This window comes from Eriocheir sinensis, chromosome 8 (genome assembly GCF_024679095.1).
Source record: "Eriocheir sinensis breed Jianghai 21 chromosome 8, ASM2467909v1, whole genome shotgun sequence".
Taxonomy (NCBI): domain Eukaryota; kingdom Metazoa; phylum Arthropoda; class Malacostraca; order Decapoda; family Varunidae; genus Eriocheir; species Eriocheir sinensis.
In genome coordinates this window covers 16,160,649-16,179,520 of record NC_066516.1, presented here as the reverse complement: position 1 = coordinate 16,179,520, position 18,872 = coordinate 16,160,649, and the positions used below count along the sequence as shown (strand labels likewise).

The window sequence follows — 18,872 nt, the reverse complement described above, 5'->3', positions numbered from 1 at the left end:
CGTTCTTATGTTCTTATGTTCTTATGGAGAAGAGAGAAACCGAGATGATAGATAACATGCATAGGCTATATAGAAAGACACAATCTCTCTCTCTCTCTCTCTCTCTCTCTCTCTCTCTCTCTCTCTCTCTCTCTCTCTTCTGGCTACGGTCGTCCGCTACTGAGTGAAACATTATGAAGCAGAGTGACCCGACCCCGAGCAGGCCGGGCCATCATCCACGGTGACAGAAACACGCCGCCGCCAGCCATCTCTCTCTCTCTCTCTCTCTCTCTCTCTCTCTCTCTCTCTCTCTCTCTCTCTCTCTCACGTGGTCAGTCCTACAGTCTCCAGTCTCCAGTCATTGCCACGTTCAAGGTTTCTCGGTCGTGTTCTGAGAAAGAGTATGTGTCTGTAGGTGAGGATGGGAAGGTCTCTCTCTCTCTCTCTCTCTCTCTCTCTCTCTCTCTCTCTCTCTCTCTCTCTCTCTCTCTCTCTCGAGAGAGAGAGAGAGAGAGAGAGAGAGAGAAACCCCAAACACGCATACATAAGCATATCCATTTAATCTAATCATCCCTACATCCCCACCTCGACCCACTTCTAACCCACCCAACCACTTCGCACCCACCCACCCACTTCGCACCCACCCACCCATTCCCCACTCTCATCTCCCAGTCAACACCGTGCTGGGCCTGCCCCGGGGCGGGTCATATGACGCAACAACTCTCCCTCTCCCACTCCTTCTCCCACCCTTAGATGTAGTGGAGGAAGGGATGGATGAGCAGTAGGAAGAGTAGTTAGACGATGATGAAGAAGCGGAGAAAAAGGAGAAGGAGGGAGGTTAAGAGTTCTTTTTACCATTGTAATCAATCATCGTATTGTCTTTCCTTCAAAAAATATTCTGACGAATGTCTTTTTGAATTGTATGAATTCATTTTCAGTCCTTCCTTTCACTGCGCTGTTCTCTTCAAATCCCGGAACAAAATTAAAGTTCCATTTTATATATTCTGAGTAAGCTACGTGAAATCAGAAAACAATATGAACAGAAAACAAGGAAAGATGAGAAGGAAAAGAGAAACTCCAGAAACTGGTTTTATAAAAGTGTGTGTATCTCGTGCTCGCGGGGAAAAAAATATGTTGGTAGAGACGAGGATGAGGGAACGAAGGAAGGAATGAAGGAAGGAAGAGGAGGAGATGGAGGAGGAGAGAGGAGGCGGAGGAGGAGGCGGAGGAGGAGGCGGAGGCGGAGGTGGAGGTGAGGGTGGAGGCGGAGGAGGAGGCGGAGGAGGAGGGGAGAGACTGAACAGATTCCTGAACAAATAAATGAAAGCAAGAGAGTCGCGAGGTCAGCGACCCTCACTCTGTCGGCCGCTGTCGTTCCAGGAAGTCAGTGTTAATGTCTGTCTTTTAAAATGGTGCGGGAGGAGTGGCTGTCGGTCCCGCACTCATGATCACCCTATTACGTGGTTGTGGCTGGTGCAGCGAAGGCGGCCTCATGTCTGACGGAGGGGAGGTGGAGGCGGAGGAGGAGGGGGAGAAGGAGGAGGAGGAGAAGGAAAAGGCCCATGCACCTTAACGTGGTGGCAAAACCAAAAAACAGGGGATGGCCAGGATAACAAGTAACATATGACATCACATATATACAAACATATGGGTGTTTATCGTGAATGCATGGGCTTAAATTATATGACTATAATGCAAATACCAGCTCGGGCAAGGTGAAGGCGGCGAAAGAGTACCATAAACCACATGTGTTGTTATAATAATGTTATGATTATCATGAGAAGTTGCTTGGCTAGTGATATTCAAACCTATGTGTGTGTGTGTGTGTGTGTGTGTGTGTGCGCGTGGGGGAGTTGCGTGGCTTGGTGATGCGACTGGTAATGTCATTCTCTCCTCTCGGCAGGCTGGTGATGCTAGTGCCTGGGGCAGCGCGCTGGACGGCACACTCCTGCTGCTGGGCGAGACCTACGAGTGTCTCCATGAGGAGCAGTAACAGGCGAGGGGAGGAGAAGCAGGAAAAAGCAGCGACAACTGTACCCGACAAATTACCTGCAATGGGAAAGTCAAGAACAGCAACAGCAGCAGCAGCAGCAGCAGCAGCCGCAAGAAAGGGATGGGAGGGAGGGGCGAGCGAGATAGTGGCGGCGTGGCAGGAGTGGCCAAGCGGAGATCCATCATGGTGAACCGTCTCGTTTGTGAGTCAAATGAGACGTGTTGGTCAGCCGCGAGGGGTCCCGTGGGGCACTGAGGGGCCCTGGGCAGGGAGGACAGTGGCAACCCTCTCAGCCGAGGCAGCAAGCACCGGGTGTCCACCGCTGGTCTGCATCTCACCGCGAGATGAGTTGACGGACAGTGGCGGCATCACTGGTGCAGTGGCCGACGCCTCTCGGCACCCACCACGCCTTCCTCCGCGGCCCTCCGTCATTGCCTAGCCTCGTACCTGCCTGGTCACGCTCTAGTGCACCACTGCCAGCCTCCCCTCCTCCCGGAAACAAAATGTTGTACAGCTGCTCTCCTCGCCCCCCGCAGTGCCAGTGAGCCTCAGCCTGCTGATGTTTTGAATCCTGTGCCCCGATCAGCAATGTATCCACGACTAAGGAAAGCAATCCTGAAAACAGATGCAGTGCAGTGTATATTTTTGCGATGAACGCTGACGACCCGGCGCCGCGCTGCCGTGACGCAGCGGCGTGGCGCTGTAGCACCCGGTGCCACAGGGCGCGCTTACCGCGGCGCCCTAATGGCCGGTGCCATCTGTGTTGCTTCTGAAGACAATGAGTGCCATGACATGTGACGCGAATGTAATTGACCTGTTAATTTACTTTTGTTTTCACTGGAATTCCCGTTGCTGCCGCCGTGCCCGGCCGCCGGGCAATGCGCCGGACCGCAAATGAGCACACCGCAGCAACGGCACTGAGTTTTGGAATCATTTTTAAATTGATAGTGATTAGGTTGCAATTCATTTTAGAGTACCGACGAAGAGTAATATTTACTGAATATTATTATCTGTGATATATATGTTGACGTAGCTCAAAGATGCGGCTGCACTATTGTTATACAACTCATTAGAAAACGGCGTAAGTACAATTGAAGTGGAGTGCAATTGCATGATCAATAAGAATGTGTGGTGAGACTACGAACCAGGCGGTGCTTCCTTCGGAGGGACACAGTAACCATCTGCTGACGCGACCCCTGACCGTTGGGTGTTAGGGGGGGGTTACCGCGGCGCCCACGCAGCGGCGCCACGGAAGCACCGCAGGAGGTGGACGTGTTGTTATCATCTCTTCGTCACCACCATCCCCTCCATCGTCACCGTCACCCGCTACGCTCACCACGGCTAAAGTGCTGATGATCCCAGATAACAGTGAACGAACGATGAAACAACAAATGCAACAAGGGACAGACGCTCGCACCACAACCCTCCTATCGGGCAGTCTGGGTCTCCGGCGTGAGGTGCGAGGTGGGTGTTGCCAGACTCTCGCCGGACCACCTCGGAACCCGCCACCAGGTGTTCCTGAGCCGCCACCCAAGACTCCTCGGGACGAATCTTGGGCGACAGCAAGCAGTGCCGGACCCTTCCCGATGTGCCGTACGTGTCTCATCAACCATGTGATCGTGTAATTTGTAAAGTCCTTAACGATACAATTAAGTTTAAAGTCTTTACTGAAGTTAATGTGACTCGACGGATGATTAGCATTTTACTCGCATCCGAACACTTGTCACCACGAATGGACAGGCGATTTTCACTCTTCAGTTTGTTGAGTATTTTTTACAGTACAGTTTTTCTCTTCAATGTCACTTTGTGTCTCTTACTGCACAACAACAACAACAACAAAGATGAATTTTACCGTAATGTCATTACAAACTAAGGGTGGATATTGCTTGTCACATACTGTCGTCATGCAGCATTGATAGTATAGAGGACTAACCATAAAATTAAAAACATGGGAATCTAGGAAAGTGTGTGACTTTTTTCCATTATTAATCAACACAAGCACTGCGGTGATAATGAGGCCTCGACTACTAATATACGACAGGACTGATTGGTCACTGATAGCAGCGTCGGTGCGGCACCAACACGTGGCGCCACCGCCGAGTGGCGTCACCGGTGCTGTTCTCCAAGCATTGGCGACCCACGTACCTAAAGAGTAAAAGAGTAACATTTTCATTCATATCCATATGGGAAATATATTTTTATGCCAAATTGAGCTAAATCAGCTGTGTTGCTAACTGGTCTGGCGGACATTTTGAACACGCTGCTGTGGTGGTAATGGCGATGGTGAAACTTGCATCGAGAACAAAGTCACAAGGGTGTTGTGATCCGTGGTGTGTGTTGCTACACGCACAAGACGGCCCGGCACGGACTAGCTGCACCGCCACACTCACCGCCGCCGCTGCACCACAAAGGACACTCCTGTCACCGTGTTCTGATCCTCATGTGCCAAACCCGCTCCTTCCCGGGCCAGGTGTTACCCCGGAAAAAAATTGCTGTTATTTTTAATACACAACAGTTCCCGGTCGGGGGTGGTAAGGCCGTCCAAGGCCCCCTCCCGCCAGAACTGCCGGCACCAACCCAGCCAGCCAGCCAGCCAGCCAGCCAGCCGGCCCTTCCCCCAGTACAGTAAACAGTGTGTGATCTGAAACTGTCCTGTAAAAACACCCAAGTTGATGTCATATAGCTTCCTTATTTTTGTTACCTTAACCGTTCTTTAAGTTCCATGAATATTTTTTTTTATTATATGTAAAAAATATTATTACCTTATGTTACCTCCACTAGGCATCGAAAGTTATAATAAAAGTTAAGTTGTTTACTGAAAGTAATTTAATTTTATACAGATTTTTTTTTGAGTGATAAGTCTAACCTTTCAAGGACGGGAAAGGCTCCTCTCTCCCTCCCTCCCTCTTTTCCTCCCCTCTCCTTTTACCCCCTCCTAGCCTCCCTCCCTCCTTCCTCCTCGGCCCCAGGAGCAGTCCCGACCCTCCCTCCGCAGCCGTTCCCGCGGTGGAGTCTGATCAAGGCTGTTTGTTGTACATTAATGAAAGTAAAGCAACACTAACAATGTTTTCAAAGGCAATAGTTAAGATATAAAGATAAATAAAAATACAGACTCTATCCACCTGATTGCCGCCGTTCTCTGCAGTGGGGCGGCTGTACATAACTCTGACCAAAACTATTTAGCTTAGAGATAAACCAACAGTGTCACCGCCGCCGCGTTCATAACAAAATATTACAAAAAAGTCACCTGAAAAAAAAAAAAAAACTATAAATCCTCGACATCGTGTGTGTGTGTGTGTGTGTGTGTGTGTGTGTGTGTGTGTGTGTGTGTGTGTGTGTGTGTTTAGGAGGAGACTGCATCACTTAATCCCCTCCCCTCCCCCCTTCCCCCCACCCTTTCAAAAGGTTACTATATAAACTTCCTCCACCCTCCCTTCCCCCTTCTCATTTCCCTTTCCCTCCCGCGTCAAAACAAAGCTCCGGTCAGTCTCTTCTTCTGTCCAAAAACCGTTACTCCAGGTAATTCAGAGTTTGTCCGCAAAAAACAAAACAAAAAATAAAGAATAAATAAAGGATAATAACAATAATAAAACTGAATAATCGCGCAGCCTTTCTTCCGTGAGAGCATGCAACAGAGGCGCCACAGCCCGGTGTTTCTACTATGACAAGTCGGCCTCTACCTCCCCTCACGGAAGGCTCAATATGAAGGACCTTGGTGACACAGTGACCAATTATTTTTTCCTCACCTTTCTCCTACTTCATCCCTCTCCTGTTTCTTCTACTTCCTCCTACTTTTCTTCCCCCTACTTACCCCCCCTCCTCCTCCTCCTCCTCCTCCTCCTCCTTCTCCTCCTCCTCTTGGGTAGCACGTATCCAGGTGTGACTCCAGTGTGACTCGCTACCTTCCTCAGGAGTGGCTGCTGTAGCTGTTCTCGTGTCCGTTGTTACGTAACTCTGTCAGGAGGACCCTCACCCGACCCTCTCTTAGCCCCGTAGTTAGACGTGCAAGTTGTGTACATATTTAACGACATTCATACTGAACAAAATAAAATGATAACCACGTTTTCTATTACATGTTGTCTTGTTTCTCCCGCAAAAAGAATAATAATATCGCTACTTTTGAAGTGGAGGGTGTACACACACACACACACACACACACACACACACACACACACACACACACACACACACACAGGCACTAACACTTTTATCAATAATGAAAGAGCAATATCATAACTTTGAAAACTAAGAATTCACAATCCAAGTCATCTTCGTCTTTTCTCTATGAAAAATACTGATAGAAATCATTGTTGGCAAATTACTTTAAAAAGACATACAAACTAACTGATGGAAAAAAATTATGCTTCTTTATTTTAACTTTCCACAACAAAAATCAAATATTATATAATATAATATATAATAATTATTATAATAGTAATAATAATAATAATAATAATAATAATAATAATAATAATAATAATAATAATAATAATAATAATAACAATAATAATAATAACGACAATAACGATAATAATAACAACAACAACAACAACAACAATAATAATAATAATAATAATAATAATGATAATGATAATAATAATAATAATAATAATAATAATAATAATAATAATAATAATAATAATAACGATAATAATAATAACAATATTATAATAATGATGATGATGATGTTGAAATATTAATAAAAATTAGCAAAACTAAATTATTATTACTATTATTATTATTATTATTATTATTATTATTATTATTATTATTATTATTATCTAATATCATTTTGTAAAATAAAAACAAAATATATAATGATAATAATAATGATTATAATGATGACAATAATAATAATAATAATAATAATAATAATAATAATAATAATAATAATAATAATAATAATAATAATAATAATAATAATAATAATAATAATAATAATATTATTTTTATTATTATAGAAAAATAACAATAAGAAATCTTATTCCACAACTTTAAAAACATCAACAATAACAACTCAAAACCTCTGCCGCACAACCCGCCGCCTTAACAAAGTCCGCGACGGAACGCAGAGGAGCGCCAACACCTCAACGCCCCGGACTATACACTCTCCTGCTACGGCCACTTCAGCTCTTCCTGCTGCTGCTGCTGCCGCCAAAAGTGCTGCTTCTGCTGTTATTGTTGCTGTCCACCCCAATGCCGCCCCAAGCTGGCCTGGCGGGGCGGAACACGGCTGGGGAGGAGAGGGAGGCTGCTGCGCTGGAAGAGAAGAGAGGCAGGGCTGGAATGGAGGTAGCGAGGGGAGGGAAGGGAGGCCAGGTAGGGTGTGCTGGAGCCTGAGAGTGAAAACGGGACACGCACCCTCCTAGTCACTGGCCCCGATTATTTCTTCCTCGCACTCACCCCAGACTCCTTCCCGAACCGCATCTTCTCGCCTCCCGATCTCCATCTTCTAATTTTATTTATGAATCTCCTCTTCGACTCTCTCCCACCTGTCATTCATTTGCTTTCTCTATTTCACCTGTAAGTCCACCTCCACCTCTTCCTCCTCTTTTTCCTCCTCCTCTTACCTTTACCTCCTCCACCTCCATATTCACCGTTACACTCGCACTGGTTCATTCATTCATCATTCATCACACTCTCCCTCATCAACGCTAACACTACTATAACACCAAGATTACTGTTATACGCATTTACCTCCTCTAACCAGTATCCTCATCACCACCTCTGTTGAACAACCTGCCTGCCTCCCACTGCTATTCGTTTCATCATCATCATCATCATCATCATCATCATCATCACCACCACTTCGATTACCGTTCTAACATCTCCGGATAATGTATTTTCCCAAGCACCCCATTTTGTAGTCTTTTTTTTTTTTCATCTCGCATTCCCAACACCACCACCTTTATTAAACTCCATATTCATGCCACCAGCCTAACCACCACCACCACCACCACCAAAACAACAACGATACTCTTCTTACATCACCATCCCATCCTCTAAACTCTTTCCCAACATAATCAGCAAAATTAACACTAACACTAATGAGCACGCACCACACAAACAACACCTCATTTACACCCCTACTCATTTCTTAACACTTTCACTTTCACCGGTCTTACTCATCACCATCACCACCACCACCACCACCACCACCACCGCAGCCTCTTCTTGTCCTCCGAGACCTAGTCCATCACCACCATCACTGTCATCATCATCAGCCCCTCCACATCACCACTCATCCGTTCAGTCATGTCACTATACACAACTACCATTCGGTGTCACATTCCTTTTAGTATGCCTTCCTCACTTTCACCTACGACAACAATGACAACCATTTCACTTTCGTTTGTGTGTCTCCCTGGCCTGGGCTCGAGGTTCACTTTCACTGTTTTCATACTACACACTCACAGGCAGCCAACTTAGCCACTCGTCCCTTCCATCAACACGCACAGTACAGCATCCGTGTTTCAGTTTCCATTCACGCCCTCCCCCTATCCGCACCGCCCACAAAATTAATATTGAAATGAAACATGTCTGTTCCTCTTTCCCATTCTCTCTTTCTCCCTCCCTCCCTCGCTCACGAACCTCGCCCTGTACCTCTCAAAGCAACAAGGATAAAGAATCGACGTTACGCCACTCACACACCGGGAAAAATGACTGGCATTTACCGACATTATGCAAACTAGGAGAATAGACGACTTACAACAATATGGATAACGCGATAAGTCTCCAGAACGATAACTGTTGATAAGACACACTGCACTCTCTGTACTACATTCAACATCCGTAGTCTTGATTTTAATATGAATTTCCTCAATAATATAACTTATTTTGATCTCTGGAAACCGAGCTGGTGTGGGGAGGCGAGGGGTGAGTGTAACACCTGGGTTGCTCGGTACCCGGAGCCTACCCATGCACACCTACACCTGCCGCCCGCCGCTGCGCCCTCACGCACACACCCTCATGACACACCTCAGCCCTGGACTGAGCGTTTGCGTGATCAGCTGTTTACTTGTAATCTCTGAATAACAAAACAGTAGCAAAGCAGCGCAGGAAATGTCGTAGGACAAGGAAAACTGATACTTAGGGAGAGGGTCGGCCAGAAGGGCGTAACAACGTAGCTGAGACACGGTAGATAAGCCCTTCTGCTGCGTGTCCCGATGGGCGTGTTTCGGGGGGCGTTGTGGAGCTGATTGGGCAGGTGAAGCTTGAGGAGGTGGCCAGTCAGGTGTTAGTGCGGACTGGTACGGCAAGATGGCAGCACATATCACATTACCAGCGGCGGGCCGGAGTCGGGAGGGGAACGTTGCACATTTATCCATTTATCTACGATTAAACACCATTTTCCTATGCTTTTTCCAGCCCTCAGTGCCATCAGAAGGCGAGGGGGTGGATAGGGAGCCGCGCAGCACCCTCCTGGGCGGGCCAGTGGACGGCCAGGGTCGGTGGAGGGTCGGAGGCGTCAGGGCGGCAGGGTTGGCTCAGAGTGACACAACAGGTTTCAGGTTTCTTCAGCTTGCATTCCTCTTCACACCTCTGCCCCAGTCGTAACCCGATGCCTGAGCCCCGCTTCACACCTTGCCCTCACGTGCTCATAGTGTTATTATTCCGATTTTTCGTATTATATAATTTCCACTTTGAGGGTGATTGAAAAAAATGGAGCCACCTGAGACGTCTGCGGATATGAAGACAGGTGAATGTTGTATGCCATCCTGTTTACTTCCCTCCTCCTGCACACACACCATATCACCTTGGCACTTCATAACAGTGCTGACTTATGTTGTAATTACCGGTGAAAGATGAAGGCCAGCAACACCTGTGTCTGGCCTATGAGACACGTAATTTCTCTCTGACCTCGAGGTAGTAAATCTAAAAATCACTTGCTGTCTTTTTAACCTGTAATTAGTTAAGGCATTTTACTTTGATTTTTCCAACGTTCACTTCACACACACACACACACACACACACACACACACACACACACACACACACACACACACACACGCTTTAACCGGCCCTGAGTCTCTCAAGCGTCACATTCCATATACTTAAACACCAACACCACCAATAACAATATCAATATCAAACACTACCATAACCAGAAACACTCATACGGCTAACAATACCATAAACAGTCCCAACACTTAACACCACCAACATCAACACCACTTAAACACCCACAATACCAAGAACAACAACAGAAATAGTTCACCAAAACCCTTTCCCTTCCTTTACAAAAGTTTCCAAACCGTTTCCCAGCCTCCAACGACCCTCTTGAGATTCAACGTAAGCATCAATATAATTCTTAAAGATCCTCCTCAGTGTTATACATTAGTGGGTTTCCTCTTTCTCACCCCTTTTGAATATATGCGTTGTTTGTTGTTCAGGTTCCCTTAAAACCATCTGTAGGTTTGCTTGACTGGTCCTTTTCCTTCTATATTCCTTTAGTAATGTTCATGGCGCTGTTTGTCTCTTCAAGTGGACTCTCCTAGGCTGTCACATTCACACTCTGGGCACCCCCACACCAACCCATAGTTTTTTTTTTCGTAATACCTAAATAGTTTGTAAGCCAAGCAGCTACCCGCCCCTCTACTTATATCATCCCTTAACACTATAAACAGATTCGTTCTCGGCTCCTCCCGCCCCATCCCGTCTCTTTCCACCCCCCCCACTCTCTCTCTCTCTCTCTCTCTCTCTCTCTCTCTCTCTCTCTCTCTCTCTCTCTCTCTCTCTCTCTCTCTCTCTCTCTCTCTCTCTCTCTCTCTCTCTCTCTCTCTCTCTCTCTCTCCAACACACACACACACACACACACAGGTAAATCCCGCTTACCTACGTGCTGGTTACTTATATAACACTATCTAGGTACCGAGGTTATATACGCCATGTTTGTGTATATATGCTGAACCTAATACTCGCAAATGCTATAAGGAGTGTGTGGTTATAAACAGAATGCCAAGTGGTGTGGAAAAATATGTAGGGGTCACTGTGTTATATGAGAAACATCTATGTAACCGTAAGACTTTACTGACCTGTGCTGCAGTAGTTTTCTTCTTTTTAAGGTTGCACAGGACGTGGTGCTCTGAAGGGGAAAATAAAGTAAGTATATTAGGATATGATGAATGAGGACAGTTGCAGTTTTACATAATCCGGAACACATGCCAAATAGTACACCTGTAGAAAATGAAACACTGTGCGCGATTTTTCAAAAGAAGGGTATTACGATTAAAACTACAGTTACGAGAATTAAGGGAAGGAGGAGGAAGAGGATAATAAACACGATTGAGAATGGGGAGCTGGGAAATGAGGAGCGAATCAAATTAAAGAGGGTGAAGGGGGAGGAGAAATAAAGAGGAGAATGAAGTTAGAGAAATAGGAAAGAAAAGTAGCATAATGACAACGAGAAGAGCAAGGAAAAGAATAACAAGGATGAGAAGGCGTGAACGAGGAAAAATAATGGAGCATGCGGGAGGATGGCAATGATGAGAAGACAAGGGAGAACGGGGATAAAGGAGGAGGTGGAGGAGGAGGAGGAGGAAAACGAAAAAGAGGAGAAGGTGAAAGGAAAAATGAGAAGAGCGAAGAGGGGAAGAGAACGGAAAGGAGTAATAAGACGCGTAGGGAGGCAAGGCGGAGGAGGAGGAGAGAGGAAGACAAGGAAGAAAGGGATGAGGACAAGGATAAGGAGGAGGAACCAGTTTCGTGAGGCAGTAAGGGAAGCCCCTCAGACAGCCTCGAAACAACCAGTTCTCCGGCACACTCTACACGGCCTTATAGTCTTACACGCGCTAATCGCCTGTCTTTGCGGCCAGGGCAGACCCTCCCCCGAGCACCGGCAATAACACGAAGCACCGAGGACGACGACAACAACACACAAGCAACACACAAGCAAGAGGAACAACAAAAAGCGCTAGACACACGAGTAACACCCCAGTAAACAACAGCAACTTAGCACGACCTGTCCCTACATCGATTAGTGGGAGAAAAGGATGAGAGGCAATTTTCTCACATGCCTCCCACGACAAAACTTAGCAAGGGAAACAACAACGAGTACAACAAAAACGAAGACAGCAATAACGGCAACGAAGACGACGACAACAACAACAACAACAACAACGACAACAACAACAACAACAAGTAACAATATCAAAATGCAACACTGCTTACCACAAAGGAGAGTCAACGTATACTTCTCAATAAACATTCGACCCCATCCGACAATACCACTTCAGCAACGCACAGACAACAATACACACAAAGAACACATAAGCAAAAAACAAAGACAACACAACACTTCCTGACATCGATTAAGAAGAAAAATATATCTAAAGGAGGTAATATTTTCCAAACACACACACACACGTGTGTGTGTGTGTGTGTGTGTGTGTGTGTGTGTGTGTGTGTGTGTGTGTGTGTGTGTGTGTGTGTGTGTGTGTGTGTGTGTGTGTGTGTGTGTGTGTGTGTGTGTGTGTGTGTGCACGCGCTCAAGTCAAGAAGACGGTACACTCCAAAACTAAGAGTCACTCGACGTAACCAACCTGCCACTCTGAGACTCCTCTTTATAAACACCTTGGAACAGCTCCTCATTCATCCCCATTCATATTCCACACAACCTTCGCGCCCATTCACACGCGAGTTTAAGGGACCCGACACAGACTTGAGTTTTTACGTTGGATTGTTAGTTTTGTTTCGGATGCTGTTGTTTATTCTGCTCCAGTTTTATCCGTTTTCGTTCAGTGTTGTTATTAGAGTTTGTTGTGTTGTCGTTGAAGCTAATCGTTGTTGTTGTTTTTGTTGTTATTTTTCCATGATGATATTTTTCGATAGTCTGTTATATATATATATATATATATATATATATATATATATATATATATATATATATATATATATATATATATATATATATATATATATATATATATATATATATGCTTCATCAAGGAATGCTACTGGTGACAGAGCGTGACTGCCCGCACCAACTCCCGCGTTCTGCCTGTATAAGTGCGCGAAGGGTTTTGCCTATAACCAGAAGACAAAAACATTAGCCAACGGAAGCGAACACCAAGTCCCTCACGAGCTCTGCATGACACGACCAAGGAAACGCTGAGGTCAAATCCAGGAACGACCTTCAAAAGAATTGTGCACGAGAGAGAGAGAGAGAGAGCAGAAATCCGCGCCGCTGTGTCACCCTCGCCTCCTGAAAAACTCGTTATATTGCCGCCCTCGCCGACGCTCCCTATTGGAGAGGCAGGTGCGGCGCCGCTGACAGCTACACGGGCAAACAGGAGCTCATATGACTCTCTCCCTACACCGCCACCTCCACCACCACCACCTTCCCCTCCTCCTCCAACTACGACTACTGGTACTATTTCTACAATTACCACTACAACTACTACTACTACTACTACTACTACTACTACTGCTACTCCTACTACTATTTCTATTATTACTAATTCCTCGGTACCGTAAATGTTATCGTTATTGTTATTGTCCATTTCCTTTTCCCCAGTGTTCTTTTTTCTTTTATTTCATTCTAGCCTCCGTTATGGGGAGTCTCTCTCTCTCTCTCTCTCTCTCTCTCTCTCTCTCTCTCTCTCTCTCTCTCTCTCTCTCTCTCTCTCTCTCTCTGTCCCTTTTCGCCACTTCTAAAGATTACTATCTCTTTTACATTGATTTTTATTTTCATATTCTATCATTTCATATTTATACCATTTTATATGCTGTCAAGTAAAAACAAATATTCTCCATATATCTGAGAGTCGGCATTTATCTGAGGTAAATGACCACTACAAGAGGTCTTAATGTTATTTCAGGGTTGACAGACAAACCGAAAGAGAAAATAAACTACATATTTTCACTGGCACATTTTCGCAAAACCTGATTGTTATTATTCTACTTAAAGCACTGGAAAGCGGCATTTTTTCCCCCAATTAACAGCATCATCTTTGAATGAAAAGCGATCACACACACACACACACACTCCGATAGCTCACTCGGTTAAAGCGCTGCGCTGCCAGGCTTCGCGGCGTTGCAAGCAGAGGTTCGATCCCCGCTCAGGCTGTTTTTTTTTTTTTTTCGCTGACTATGAGTGGTTACTGTCCCCCCTTGAGGAAGGGGGATGTGGTGTGTGGTATGTGAGGTCCTGGCAGTACCCAGAGATCGACTAATGAGCCTTGTACTAATCGGGAGGGTACATGATGACGATTGCGAGCCCAACTCGTGATCAGGCCGTGGTGAAATACACACACACACACACACACACACACACACACACGCATATATACAGGCACACATACATGCACATGCAATACACACCCACCCACCCACACACACACACACACACACACACACACACACACACACAAGCATAAACAATAAAGCCATCACTCCCATCACCACCCTCACAAATAGGTGAGGGAGGGTAAAGGAGGGGTGGCCTCAGAGGGTGGCTGGGTACACCTGATGTGACGAAGCAGCTGCAGCGGCGGCCCAAGCAAACATTTACATACAGGTGAGTCAACGATTGGGAGGCAGGGCTAACAGTGACCGAGGCTGCGTTCGTCCATCCGTCCCCTCCCCTCCCCTTCCTCCTCCCGTCTCCTCATCCTTAACCTCTTTGTGTGATTAGTCGTGGAAGTGGCAATTGGAGTTGTATGTCAGGAAGTGTATCAAAATGAGTGTCAGAAATATTAACTCCTTACATAGCTAATCTTCAACCAACGCTCTCCTAAAGCGTCCTTGCTTTGAAAGAGGCCTCAGTAAAGGGAACCAATGCATCTGATGAGAAAGAGAAACGAGGTTAATAAGCTACTTGTTTTAATTCCAAGAAGTTCCATCAACTGAAGTGCAAAAGCTCTCCCCATTAGTAAGACTTCGATTATGTCGTATAGTTTTGGGGGTCTTATTAAAAACTGGCACTAATCTTAAAAACCGTGCAGATGAAAATCATACAAAAAATTGCTGATTTGAGAAATTTATTCTATAATGATAGATTAAACATCTTTGAAATAGCGAAGCCTACCTGCAGTGGTGATTGAAGTTTATATGTGGATGAAGAGCTTTTCATAAACTTAATGCTAGTGAGGCTCTTAGTAGATGGGTAGGAGTAGTTGCTATAGGTTAAGTTATATAAACTCAGATTTGATAACAAAAGGCAAAACACTGATAGCGGAAGCGAGATAGAATGACTGGAACAGGCTTGGCAATCACATGGTGAAATGCTAACACGATAGGTCGGAAAGAAAATGTTAGAACAAATAATTCGTGAATAAAGATGCGTTACGTCTCTAGAAGGTGGTCTGAGTTATTTAACAAGCTTGCAGACTCCTAGCTTCCTTATGTTCTGTGTTAATCTCTTGCCAGCCTATCCTTCCTTGTTTATATCATCCTTAACTATCTTTCTCCGCTCTCTCTACCATTACCTAACCTTTCCCTGTTTATATTCCTTCTTATCCACCTTTTTCCCGTCTGTATCTTCCTTTTATGACTAAACTCTTCGTCTTCTCCTACGTATTTTCGCATTTTTCCAGGTCATCTCAACCTTGGTAACCCTCTCTCACTCCATTTTCAACTTTATACATCCTTTTCACTTCCGCTCACTTTATTAAAAGTCGCTCTTCTACATATTTTTTTCCTTAAATGTCCTATTTTCATTCTACCACCACCTCCTTACACATCCTTTTCAAATCTATGCTACCACCGTCCTCCTTACACATTCTCTCCAAATCTTTCTCTTCACCTTAATTTATTTTTCCACCTGACTCAATAAACGGGAACTTCTTGAAATTATAATAATCCTTCTATTAATCAGCCTCATCTACTGCACCCAATACTAATTTCATACACATAATATAAAAGACCTCTTAACTTTTAGGACAAATGGGAGAGTTCAGGTGTACACAGGCACCCTCGGTACTAGTAGAGGAGGAGCCCAGAATCCGTGAGTCCCAGGTGTCGGCGGTTTGTAGCGGCGGGTCAATATTTATAGCAAACAAGACGTGTTCAAGTGGCCGAGCTGTCAAAACATCGCTTAGGTCTCCATACAAGGCACACGCCCAGCCAACACGTCAGGTCACGGCCAGGTGAGATGGGGTCAGGACGGCTAGGTCAGCAGGGGATAAGAGGACTAAATGGCAGGTCAAATGGCCGACTAAGTGGCTGGTTCCTTTCTGCTACAGGTGGCAAATCAAGGCCAAACATCTGATTGTGATAAATCTTCTTTTCTCTTTATTACTTAGTCATCACGGACGTACTTTTCGGTGCTCCATGTGACGCTACACCTCAGTACATGGGCCAAAAAGAAGATGACAAGCATGATTATTTCTAATGTGAAGACTGAGGATGGATAGAACGTGATTAAGAGAAAAATGTAGATTGATAGATAGATAAAGAGAGAAATACATATAGATAGAAAAAAATTCTGCGACATCTCTTGCAAGCATTTCCCCGTACAGTCATTTTAAAAGCTAATGACGTACGTTATTTATATCCCTTTCACTTGAATATCTGCATTTGTTTAGTGACTGAACACACGAGCATCTACTACGGCCTCGGTAAGTCAACTAATCCTCCTTCTTTAGCATATGGAAGACTTTGAAAGTTTAGACAAAAAAAATATATATATCCTTAGGGGAGCATTACCACAAACTAAGTATTTTTTTCTATACTGATGATATATGGAATAGGTCCCTAAATAAAACTACCAAGCAAATCAAATAAAAAGAGGAATCGGAAATCAAACAACAAATACAATGAAAACGAAATAACACAAGTCGAATCACTATATCATGAGAACGAAAACACATGCGTCACAACACTAAAGATAAAGAAAAAAAAATACATCACACCGAGGAGGAATACCAAGTTTTCTCTCTCCTCGAACAAAAGAATCGCTAAGTTGACACCTTCGGAGCAGGGAAAAGAGCGGCGGAAAAGAAGAAAAAGACGGAAACCAACTGAATAGAAGACAAAATTAGACGCAAATATAGCAATGTGGCGGGGAGGGGACGCGCACCCCGACGAAAGCCAAGTGTGTAGAGCATCAGGCGACACCCACCGGACATGTCACCTGCCTCCCCCCGCCCCCCCAGCCAAGTATGCAGCGACATGAGGTCGCTCTCCACCCCTCTCACAACCCCTCAAGCATCTCCCCCCCCGGCAAAGGCAGGTGGACAAGCAGAGGATTACAGCGGACACACGTGATTTGGTGATCCGCATGTTACCTGGGTTCACCTGTTGACACTTGATTTGCGTCATGGAAACTCTTGAACTCGAGGCCTTGCTTGGAGCCTCCTGCCACGGCCTCGTCTTAGGGGGGGAAAGAAAAATGGCGATGCTGACTTATTTTGGCCCTGTTGTTGTCTTTGTTGTTATGATTAGTTTAGCATAAGTTTTTTTTTTCTGAATATTTTTCTTGTTAACAGTTCCGTCCTTTTCATCTCTATCATTTAAGTGGTTCCTACATAATTATTGCTTCTTTGACTTTTATCAGTTATAATTTCATTAAGATTTCCTTTTTCGTCTATGTCTAATAATGTAAGTCTTGCAGTATAAACCATTAACAATATCTTAAAAGTACCTCCCGACACTTTCAGTACAGAGTGATAAACAGCACTTTTTTTGATTAGTTTTTCTTTATTAACTACGCGTATGATTAAACTTTCACCGTGGAATAAATTAAGAGAATGACACTAAACAATGAAGTGTGGCATGGACGTCGCTCATCGCTTCCTGCCATGAGCATCACGTCCACAAATACTTCTTTCCCTGCCTCAGCTCTCCCCGCCGCGCCTCCCCTCGCCGCGCCTCGCATAACATCCACCAACACTGAGCTTGACGCCTCACTCATCCCCCCCCCCCCCCTTCCCCCCCGCCTCCGCCAGGCTCACAGTAAACACAACAGAAATGCAACACTTCCACAACACCCCACCTCCCCCTCCCCAATCAAAACAGCAATGTATTCGAACTCATATCGCAATTTTTATGTTTCTAAACATTTTTCACTGCCTTTGACGATATATTTCTGGGAATTTTGCAAGAATTGATTCACAACAATGTTTTAATATACTAATTAGCAACATTTCTTATCTTTATCATTACTCATTCTCAAAACCAGGACATCTATAAACGTGACCTCTTGTGCACGTCATAGTTTTTTTAAAACCGTCGAATATAGCACTTGGCAGAAAAGCACAAACAGCCAACCAGACGAAAAGCGTGTCAGCTTAGGTCTGACGGGAATACCCAACAGCCGCCAGTGTTCTCCGGTCATTGCGTGAGCCTTCACCTGCAGCCTTATTCCAGTCTTATTCCAGCACGCCAAGGCAAGGTCAGAGAAGTGCCTCTGCCCCCAGCAGGTCCCTGAGGTGCCCAGACAAGAGGCAATAAAAGGACGACAAGCGCCACCCGCAGCACTCCACAGACGACGCTGCTCAGCGATGCCGTGGCCTGTGCTCCCACGAGGAGGAACACCTACACTTGAACCCACACCAAGATCTCACACGCAGGTCGGCTATGAGCTTAATTCACACACACACAAGAAAAAATACCAGTGGTTACCATCACCGCTGAGGTATTATACATAGATAAGCTGACTTTTCACTTGCACTATTTCGTTTCAGAAAAAAAGAACCCATGTTGTGGGTGCCAATACCATAGATACATTCAAGAAGAGGTTAGATAAAGCCATGGATGGTGAGGTAAGGTGGGGTTGAGTGTACAGGAGTTGCCTTGTATAGGCCAACCGGCCTCTTGCAGACTCCTTACGTTCTTATGTTCTTATGTTAAAAGTGTATTTGGGAAGAACACACTAACGAAGGACTTGGTCATGCCTAGGGAAGCAAGGGACACTCACCCTGACCGAGAAATAGCAATACTCGGTTCATAAAAATATTCG

The 18,872-nt window shown here is 45.1% G+C and overlaps 1 protein-coding gene across 1 annotated transcript in view; it reads left to right on the top strand.

Annotated features, from left to right (window-relative positions):
• LOC126995601 (homeobox protein caupolican-like) overlaps positions 1-6,028 on the top strand; it is a 149,110-nt gene extending 143,082 nt beyond the window's left edge. The window contains exon 10 of the mRNA XM_050855297.1: positions 1,883-6,028. The gene's annotated coding sequence lies outside the window, so the exon portion shown is untranslated. The remainder of the gene's footprint in view (positions 1-1,882) is intronic.
• Positions 6,029-18,872: the final 12,844 nt, after the last annotated feature.